The following is a 10,926-nucleotide window of genomic DNA, read 5'->3' on the forward strand; positions in this document are numbered from 1 at the left end:
ATGGACTCTGAGGAAATCCAGAGAATCATCAGGGCATACTTTGAAAATCTGTACTCCACAAAATTCGAAAATTTAAAGGAAATCGACAATTTCCTGGATAGATATCACTTGCCAAAACTAAATCAAGAGCAGATAGATAATCTAAATAGACCTATAACCCCTAATGAAATAGAAGCAGTCATCAAAAGTCTCCCAACCAAAAAAAAGCCCAGGCCCAGATGGCTTCAGTGCAGAATTCTACCAGAAATTCAAAGAAGAGCTAATTCCAATACTCCTCAAAGTATTACATACAATAGAAGCAGGAGGCTCACTGCCAAACTCTTTTTATGAGGCTACAATTACCTTGATACCCAAGCCACACAAAGACACAACTAAGAAAGAGAACTATAGACCAGTTTCCCTCATGAACATTGATGCAAACCGGATTCAAGAACACATCAGAAAAATCATCCACCATGATCAAGTAGGCTTCATCCCAGGAATGCAGGGATGGTTCAACATTAGAAAATATATCAATGTAATCCACCATATAAACAAACTGTGAAAGAAAAACCAGTAGATGCTGAAAAAGCCTTTGACAAAATCCAGCACCCCTTCATGATAAAGGTCCTAGAGAGATCAGGGATAACAGGAACATACCTGAATATAATAAAAGCAATATGTAGTAAACCAACAGCTAACATCAAACTAAATGGAGAGAAACTCAATGAAATTCCTCTAAAATCAGGAACAAGACAAGGCTGTCCACTCTCCGTATCTCTTCAATATTGTACTTGAAGTTCTAGCTACAGCAATAAGACAACAAAAGGAGATAAAGGGATACAAATAGGAAAAGAAGAAGTCAAACTTTTACTGTTTGCAGATGATATGATAGTTTACATAAGTGACCCGAAAAACTCCACAAGGGAACTCCTAGGGCTGATAAACACCTTCAGCAATGTGGCAGGATACAAGGTAAACTCAAAAAAATCAGTGGCCCTACTATATACAGATGATGAAGTGACTGAGAAAGAAATCAGAGAAACATCACCCTTTACAATAGCCATAAACAGCATCAAATATCTGGGGATAAGGTTAACCAAGGAAGTGAAAGACCTGTATATCAAGAACTTTGTGTCTTTAAAGAAAGAAATCAAAGAGGATACCAGAAAATGGAAAGATCTCCCACGCTCTTGGATTGGTAGGATCAACATAATAAAAATGGCAATCTTGCCAAAAACAGTCTACAGATTCAATGCAATCCCATTAAAATTCCATCACAATTCTTCAAGGACCTGGAAAGAACAATAATCAACTCTATATGGAAAAACAAAAGGCCCAGGATAGCCAAAACAACCCTATACAACAAAGGAACCTCAGGAAGCAACCATACCTGACTACAACCTCTATTATAGAGCTATAGTCCTGAAAACAGCTTGGTATTGGCACAAAAATAGGCATGTAGACCAATGGAACCGAATTGAAAACCCTGATTTTAACCCACACAACTATGAACACTTGATTTTTGACAAAGAAGCTAAAACTATACAATGGAAAAAAGAAAGCATCTTCAACAAATGGTGCTGGCATAACTGGGTATTAATATGCAGAAGACAGCAGATATATCCATGTTTATCACCTTGTACAGAACTTAAGTCCAAATGGATCAAAGATCTTAACATAAATCAAGCCACACTGAAACTTTTAGAAGAGAAAGTGGAAGATACTCTTCAACGAGTTGGTACAGGAGACCATTTCCTGAACATAACACCAGTGGCACAGACTGTGAGATCAACAATTAACAAATGGGACCTCCTGAAACTAAAAAGCTTCTGTAAGGCAAAGGACACATTCAACAAGACAAAAAGGCAGTCCACAGAATGGGAAAAGATATTCACCAACTCCACATCTGACAGAGGGCTAATCTCCAAAATTTACAAAGAACTCAAGAAGCAAGTCTCCAAAACACCAAAGGATCCAATTAAAAGATAGACTACAGAACTAAATAGAGAATTCTCAATAGAGGAGTCTAAAATGGCTGAGAGACACTTAAGAAAGTGCTCAACATCCTTAGCCATCAGGGAAATGCATATCAAAACAACTCTGAGATACCATCTTACTCCTGTCAGTATGGAGATTCCTCAGGAAAATGGGAATCAATCTACCATAAGACCCAGCAATTGCACTGTTAGGCATATATCCAAATGAGGCAAATTCGTACAACAAGGGCATCTGCTCCACTATGTTCATAGCAGCATTTTTTGTAATAGCCAGAACCTGGAAGCAACCTAGATGCCCCTCAACTGATAGAGAATATGTGGTGCATTTACACAATGGAGTATTACTCAGCAGAAAAAAACAATGGAATCTTGAAATTCACTGGTAAATGGATAGCACTGGAAGAAACCATCCTGAGTGAGGTAACCCAGTCACAAAAAGACAAACATGGTATGTTCTCACTCATATATGGATTTTAGACATGGATCAGGATAGTGCCAGTCTGCACTTCCACTGACAGAGAGTCTGGGAAACAGGAAAGAACATAAAAGAGATATGCATGGTACCCAAGAGAAGAGAAATGAGGCAAGATCCTCTGAACAGATGGGGAACATGGCGAGGGGTGGGGGGGAGTGGGAGCTGGGAAGAAGAGAGGGGGATAAGAGGAAGAGAGAGTAGGTCATGGGGGAACAGGAAGGTTGAGTGGGTGGGGGGTAGAATAGTGGGAAGAGGGAATCATAGGTTAGAAGACAGATCAGGCATCAGTGTGACCTCTAGTGATCTAAAGGGATGATACCAATTGGCAAGCTACGCAATAGTGGAGAGACCACCTCGAATGCCCATTCCTGATAATGAACTTGATGTCTATAACCATCCGAGAGCCTTCATCCAGTGACTGATGGAAGCAGAGGCAAACACCCACAGTTAAACACTGAACTGAACCCATGGAACCCAGTGACAGAGAGAGAGGAACAATGAGCAAATTGGTAAAGAATGGGCTGGCAAAACTAGCAGAGACAGCTGATCTGAACAGGGGAGAGCTCTTGGACCCCAGACCAACAGCTGGGAGGGCAGCATGGGACCTATCCAGACCCCCGAATGTGAGTGTCAGTGAGGAGGCCTAGGCAACCTAAGGGGCCTTGAGCAGTGGATCAGTGTTTATCCCTGGAATACAAACAGACATTGTGTGTCCATAACACAAAGAGGGATGCTCTCTCAGCCTGGACTCTTAGGGGAGTGCCTGGACCCTACCCTGAGTGAAATGACAGACTCTAGATATCCCTTATGTGGAAGGAATTGGCAATAGGATGGGAGGTTGGGGGGGATGGGGAGTGCGGGAGGAGGGGAGGGAGAGGGAACTGGGATTGACATGTAAAACAAGCTATTTAAAATTAAAATAAAAAAAATTTAAAAAAAACAACCATGTGGTCAAAGCTGCCAAGTTCTGCTGCTTGCTGGGGCTGGAACATGGCCCCCTCATTGAGTTACATCTTTAAGTCTTTCTGTTTCCCACAGTTTCCTTCACTGCCTAATCTTGACTGTCTTGGAATTCAATCTGGTCTCAGTCTTGGAGATCCAATTTCCTTCATCTCCAGAGTGCTAGAATTAAGCAAGTGCACCACCACACCCAGCTCAGTTTTTTTCTTTTTTTGTTTGTTTCCTTTCATGATAGATCTTCAGTAGTGTTAACACTAGTAACCACAGAACAGTCTACACTGGACTGTCTTGAGATTTTATCTGCCAATGGAATTAATTCAAAACTCTTTATTTTACCTTCAGGGAAACTTTTCAGATAAGCAAAAATTAACCACATTCTTCACCAAAATATTGCAAGAACAACTGTTTGGCAACATACTAAAACTGCCTCTGAAACCTCTTGACCAGAGATCCCACGGTTCAAGTAACCTTCAATACCATGTCTTTCATGCTCCTGCTTGTATCACTCATTAAACAGCAGTTAAAGCATTCCATTTCTTTCATAACCTAACAAACAAAAACATGGTCATGCCTATCACAGCAATACCACAGTCACTGGCACCATCTTCTGTCTTAGGGTTTCTATTGCTAGAAGCCATGACCACAGCTACTTTTATTTTTTAAAAGAAAAGATTTATGTATTATGTATACAGTGTTCAGTCTGCATGTATCCCTGCAGGACAGAAGAGGGAACCAGATCTCATTACAGCTGGTTGTGAGCCATCATATGGTTGCTGGGAATTGAATTTGGGACCTCTCGAAGACTAGCTAGTGTTCTTAAATCACAGAGCCATCTCTCCAGCCCCAACCATGACAACTCTTATAAAGGAAAGCAGCTAATTGGGGTGGCTTACGGTTTCAGACGTTTGGTCCTTTATCATCATGGTGGGACATGGTAGCCATGGTCCTGGAGAAGGACCTCTGAGTTCTTCATCACTGATCTGCAGGCAACAGGAAGTAAACTGTGTGAAGGAGATCTCCAAGCTCACTCCTACAGTAAGAAACTTTCTGCTACAAGGCCACACCTTCGCTCACAAAGTTACACCTCCTAATACGGTCACTCCCTTTGGGGGGCCATTTTCTTTCAAATCACCACAGGCACCCAGTGTTCAAATGCCAGAGGTTTTTTGATAGCATTTCTCATTCAAACCAGCACAGTGGTCTCACTCTCAAAATATCTCATTGTACCATATTTTCGCTCTTCTTGTTGTAATATGAGGTTATACAATATCAATGTGATGAGACAAAGTGAGGTGACGAATGTGGGTATTGTGATATGATATTGGGCTATTATATAGGGATAATTTGAAAATAAACAGTGTAATACCTCAATAGTCAATTTGAAAACCTTTAAATGTATTAAATGACTCATTCTACACTGTACACAGGTAATGTCTACAAAGTGAATATATGAGATAAAAGGGTGTTATAGGACAAGATTGCATCACACACCTATGTGATTTTTAAACTTATAAATTATTTATTTTTGGAATTTTCTATTTTGTATTATAGGATCATGGCTAATTGAAAATAATTGATGCCATATAAAGTGAAATAAGCTGTGAGTATGATACTAAGCATATGATCCCACATGCATATCCATGCACATTTCTTCAAGGAAAGTGGTACTGAATGCATACCTCAGTGGTTAAGAGCACATATGGATCTTGCAGAGGAATCAAGTTCTCACTACCCTTGTTGGACAGCTGACAACCACCTGTGCTCTATAACTCCAGCTTGGAGGAATCAGAATCCCTCTTTTGGTCTCCATGAATACTGCACTCACATACTCACTGAGAAGCAGAAAACTTTAAATGAAATGCATCCTTTGAGAAAGATAAATATAGTCCTACATTAACACAAAGATGTGTATACAAGTGCTGATTAGAAGCTGAATGCATGAAAGCTCCAAACTAGAATCATTTTGCTGTTGAATGGATAAACTAAATGAAATATCGATCTTATATGGTGGGATATCACCCAGCAAAAAAGGGAGCAAACTACTAATACAAGCATCAGCCTGGATGGCTCTAGCAAGGGTTCTGCCCTGTGAAAGGAAGGAGACATGGGTGGGAATATACTGGAATGTTCCATTTAAGGGAAGTTGCCAGAACTTGGGTTGAAGAGAAACAGGAGGCTAAAGGAAACTTATGGACTGATTAAAATGTTTTGAGTGATGATACCATAATTACAACCTTGCCAAAATCCTAGTTGTACACTTAAAGTTGTTGAATTATAAAGCTGATTTAAGGAAAAGAATGTCAGAAGAGCAAGATGGAAAGAATCCAAGTTCTTGAAGTCATTATTCTACACATTTCCCCATTCCCCATGAGCCATCAGTAAGCTTCGGTTTTACATTCCTTGTCACCAAACTCTTCCTAACATTCCAATGAACTTGAAGTTTCATAGGTGTCAATGACTTTCAAATGGCAATGAATCCATTACATACAAATGGGCCCAGTAGTGCAGGTAAACCTGTATTGAGAAGATTTTCCAAGTGTTAGGTTTTAATGCAGAATTTTATGAGTCATAGCATATTGCTGCATGTATGTTTCAAGATGAAAACTGACAGAATATAGAAATACAAATTTTGCAGCTAGTGAAAGAACATCTTCAGAATGAATGTGATGAGAAACAAGACTGAGAAGAATTTAGACATGAAAGCATTGAAGTCTGAGTCATAGGAAAAAAGATTAGGAAAATTAGGATTTCAAACAAAGCTATTTTGATAGATTTTACAGTTTGTGAATGATTCACCATCAACACACATAAAGGCTTTCATGGTTGTGTGCCAACTCTTAGGTTTGGTGAGCATTCTGTTTTCCAGAGAGCTAGGTGTTATAAAATGCTTACACCAGCTCAAAGGGATAAGGAGAATCCCCCATTTACTGAGTATACATTCCAAGGCCAAGATCATTTACATGCATTAAAATGTTAAAGATGTTGCACAGACAAAACATTTAGAAAAAAAACAACTTTGTTATTTAATGATGTGAAAGGAGACTACTTCAGTGAAACTACTTTGCCTGCCAAAGTTTTGTTTTATATAATCAGAAGGCCTTCTACTACTCCTAAACCCCCAATCCCTGGAGACCTAAGCAATTGCTGGCATGAAAAATTTGAAAACAACACAATTCAAGTAATTGGAATCCAAGCCTTTCAGAAACACCACCTGACCAGACATTTGTGTTTGGTTTGTTTGCACAGGAGATGCTGTCATTGGCATAAAATGTCTCAAAGGTTTATGGAGTGCAAGCTTGGAACCTCACTTCTGGGAATTTTGAGAAGTAATTGAACTAACAGGATTCAAATTTTATTGTATTAATTCATTGATGAGTTCACGCTCAATTGAATTATCAAGAGGTGGGACCTAGACAGAGAAAATAGGACACAGGGAAGAGAGCATGCCTTTAAAATGTGTATCTTAACCCTAGACACTCCCACTTCTTTTTTCTTTCCTTTTTTGCTTCTCAGGTACCACGAGGGGAGCAGCCTGTTCTACCACATACTCTTCCCACCATGACGTTTTACCTTAACAGAGTCTCATCCTAGGATGACATTCTGGTAGCTCACAAGTGCCTATAATTATGGCTCAAGAAGATAAGACACCTTTTCTCAACTGGGCTCACACACACACACACACACACAGAGAGAGAGAGAGAGAGAGAGAGAGAGAGAGAGAGAGAGAGAGAGAGAGAGAGAGAGAGAGAGAGAGAGAATTTAAAACATATAAATGAAATGTCTTCTGTTGGTATGCCCACAGACTCAGTAACACCTTTTCAGAGGCATTATTTTGTAGAATTTGGATGCAAATGTGTATTGAATCCTCAAATGTGGTAAAATTATTTTACTATCTAAAAGTAATCTTACCATGTTCATTTTCCTAATACGAACATCATTAGAGGGTTTTTTTTTTTGCTTTTTGGGTCTTTTTTTTGGGGGGGCAGCGTTTCTCTATATAGACCTGGCTTTCCTGGAACTCATTCTGTAAATCAGGCTGGCTTCAAACTCACAGAGGTCTGCCTGCCTCTGCCTCTTGAGTGCTGGTATTACAGGTATGTACTACCATTGCCCAGAACATCATTAGAGTTCAACAATATGACTATAATGATACTTCAATTTCTCTTTCTCCCCAACTAACATGTCTTTAATTATCAAAAGTTTGAGCTACAAAAGAAGGGAGAAGAGCTGGCTTGACAAATGCATAGGACTTCCCCCATCAGTTCCACTATGTTTATAGCAGCAGTATTTGTAATAGCCAGAACCTGGAAGCAACCTAGATGCCCCTCAGCCAAAGAGTGGATAGAGAAAATGTGGTACATTTACACAATGGAATACTATTCAGCAGAAAAAAAAGCACAATGGAATCTTGAAATTTACAGTTTTCAGCAAGTTGTAAGTCATTAACTCAGTGTCAACTGAGCACACATATATGCATGTATGAATGTGCATCTTTTGTGTATATGCCTAAGAGTCGAACTGCTGGGTCTTGTGGTAGACTGATTCCCATTTTCCTGAGGAATCTCCATACTGATTTCCATAGTGGCTGTAAGAGTTGGCACTCCCACCAGCAGTGGAGGAGTGTTCCCCTTTCTCCACATACACCCCACCATAAACTATCATTGGTGTTTTTGATTTTAGCCATTTTGACAGGAGTAAGATGGTATCTCAGAGTTGTTTTGATTTGCATTTCCCTAATGACTAGGATGTTGAGCACTTTCTCAAGTGTCTCTTAGCCATTTCAGTCTCCTCTATTGAGAATTCTCTATTTAGTTCTGTAGCCCATATTTTAATTGGATCATTTGGTGTTTTGGAGACTTGCTTCTTGAGCTCTTTGTAGATTTTGGAGATCAGCTCTCTGTCAGATGTGGGATTAGTGAATATCTTTTCCCATTCTGTGGGCTGCCTTTTTGTCTTGTTGACTGTGTCCTTTGCCTTGCAGAAGCTTCTCAGCCTCAGCAGGTCCAATTTATTAATTGTCAATCTCAGTGTTATGCTCAGGAAGTGGTCTCCTGTACCAATTCGTTCAAGGGTACCTCCCACTTTCTCATCTAACAGGTTCAACTAAAAAAAAAACCAACAACTTGCTGAAACTAGAAAAAGACAGTTTCGCCATGTGCCAAGTGAGCTACACTTCTAGGAGACATGGGCAGAATTTTTCTATTCCGTAAGAATACCTAGCCATTCCCACAACTCAAGACACACCACTAAACAAACCTCATCTTCTCTACTTGCAATAGATTTTTCATGGGTATGTTTTGCCAAGACATAGACTCTCAGACAAAGTATGGTTCAAGGTCGTCCTCTTCCACACAGCTCCATATTTGCTGCTCTATAATATGCACAGGGTCAAAATGAGTTTTAATTTTAGAACTCATAGAGTGTTTATCCTAAGCTGTAGGCTATATGGAAACCAAGGCTTCTCTTGTCCTTAGGGACTTAACCTTAGGGACTCTGTCTCAATGACTCATCCTTTGTCACAGGGGCTCACAAGTATTTTAGTGTAACAACTTTATTCCAGTTTTCTCTAAGTGTCACTGACAAGCTCAGGACTTATCAATGCAGTGGGAAGCTAATATGCACAAAACACAAATTATAACTCGAGTCATTGTCCCTTTACATGAGGCAAGGCTACTAATAGAAACTGGACTGCCCCACTTTCAGTCTTCTTGATAAAGAGTCCTCATTATTTCAGGCAAGTGGATCATAAAATGATTACACTTCTTAAGATATATTTATAAATATTTGGGAAAACATGTTATAGGCAGAAGTTTCTGTTCCACCCTGTTCTGTAGTCATATTTAGTCCCAAATAAACACACAGGCTTATATTAATTATAAACTGTTCGGCTGATGGCTTAGGCTTTTTGTTGGCTAACTCTTAATCATTAATTCATTACTATTAATCTATTTATTTCCATATGATTTTGACTTACCAGGGGATGTCCAGAGTCCTATCTTCCTGGTAGCTACATGGCATCTTCCTGGTGACTCACTCCCTGCATTCCTTCTCCCAGAATTCTCCTAGTCTGGTAGCTGCGCTTACACTTCCTGCCTTACTACACCCTGCCTGTCCATTGGCTGAAACAGCTTTATTCATTAACCAAGAAGAGAAACATATATTCACAATATACAGAAGGACATTTGCCATCAGTATGGAGAAGTGGCTACAAGAAGGTGTAGGCCTACCTTAAGTAAACAATTCAAAGGCTTCTGTTAACTCTGTAAGTGGATTTCCAGTTGCTAGTTTCCTTTTCTTATCCCAGAGATTATATACTATCTGCTTTTCTTACCTGAACTCACATATGTAATGTCTTTATTCTGCTTCCTTCAGTTAGCCTTATAGCAAGCATTCATCTTTTTTGTTTTGTAGTGTTCTTCCTGTTACCAGTTAGTCTCCCAGTCCTGAGTCCTTAAAATGCATGGTGGGTCAAGACAAGATTGGGAAAGTAGAGAATTTAGGTAGCAATAAAGAGGAACCTTTATGTAGCCTTGTAAGGAAGGCTAAAGCCTGGCCTGGAGGTATGGACCTGTAATTCTAACACTCAGAGTGGCTAAGGCAGGAGAATGAACAACTAGGGTAAGTCTGGGTCACAGAGCAAATTCAAGGGTAGCTTGAAATACATTGCAAGACCTCATCAAAAGAGAAGGCTGAGGGTGTGGCTCAGTGACTGAGCTCTTACTACCAGGCAGAACAAGGCCGGTAGTTCAGTCTCTAGCAACACACACACACACACACACACACACACACCCCTGAAAGAGATAGGGAAAAGTTTTCTGGACTGTTGGCTTGAGGGGAGGACAGGCTGGGGAATAAGAGAGCAGCAATAAGACTTTTGTTGGAGAGGACAAGCCCTTAGGTATTGGATGTCTTTCCCTTCTGGCCAGGCTCCAGTGAAGCATGATTAGAATGCGTGATGTTTTCTGTTCTCCCTGGTTACAGGACAGTTCTTAGAATATGATCCTATTCTGAGACTCTTCAAAATAAGGGTGCAAACTGGTCAGGATTATGCAGGTTACATAATGTGTTTAAAATTCTTTTACTTTTATATAAATGGGGCGAGACTTGCCTTTCACATCATGATTTTTGTCAGTTAAAAGCATCTTGCCCCCCCACAGCTGCCAGCAACTCATGAACACCATATTTTAGGCTTTTTTTTTACATTTTCTAATATTCTAAAGCATAGATGGATCTTAATTCACCCATTCTATTTTGCATGAATATAAATTATTTTCAACTTCATTACTAATCTTAAAAGAAAGCAGGGGTCTTATAGAATTCACCAGCACTGACAATAGTGGTTGCATATTCTATAGGAGCTAAAAAATTAAATCAAGACAAACAAATGGGAGAAAGGGGTTATGTCCTTTTCTGACATTAGTTTTTAGTTTATGTTTGCCTGCACAATATCTAAGAGAAAAGAAGTATAAAAGCAAGGCAAGTTAGATTTTAATAAAGAATAGAAAAATAACT

The 10,926-nt window shown here is 39.6% G+C and overlaps 1 protein-coding gene across 1 annotated transcript in view; it reads right to left on the reverse strand.

Moving 5' to 3' along the window:
* Positions 1-10,109, reverse strand: part of Vrk2 (VRK serine/threonine kinase 2) — a 129,341-nt gene extending 119,232 nt beyond the window's left edge. The window contains exons 1-2 of the mRNA XM_040733194.1: positions 9,746-10,109; positions 4,308-4,394 (exon numbers count right to left, since the gene is read on the reverse strand). The gene's annotated coding sequence lies outside the window, so the exon portion shown is untranslated. The remainder of the gene's footprint in view (positions 1-4,307; positions 4,395-9,745) is intronic.
* Positions 10,110-10,926: the final 817 nt, after the last annotated feature.

Source organism: Mesocricetus auratus, unplaced genomic scaffold (assembly GCF_017639785.1).
Source record: "Mesocricetus auratus isolate SY011 unplaced genomic scaffold, BCM_Maur_2.0 Super-Scaffold_100029, whole genome shotgun sequence".
In the NCBI taxonomy this organism is placed as follows: domain Eukaryota; kingdom Metazoa; phylum Chordata; class Mammalia; order Rodentia; family Cricetidae; genus Mesocricetus; species Mesocricetus auratus.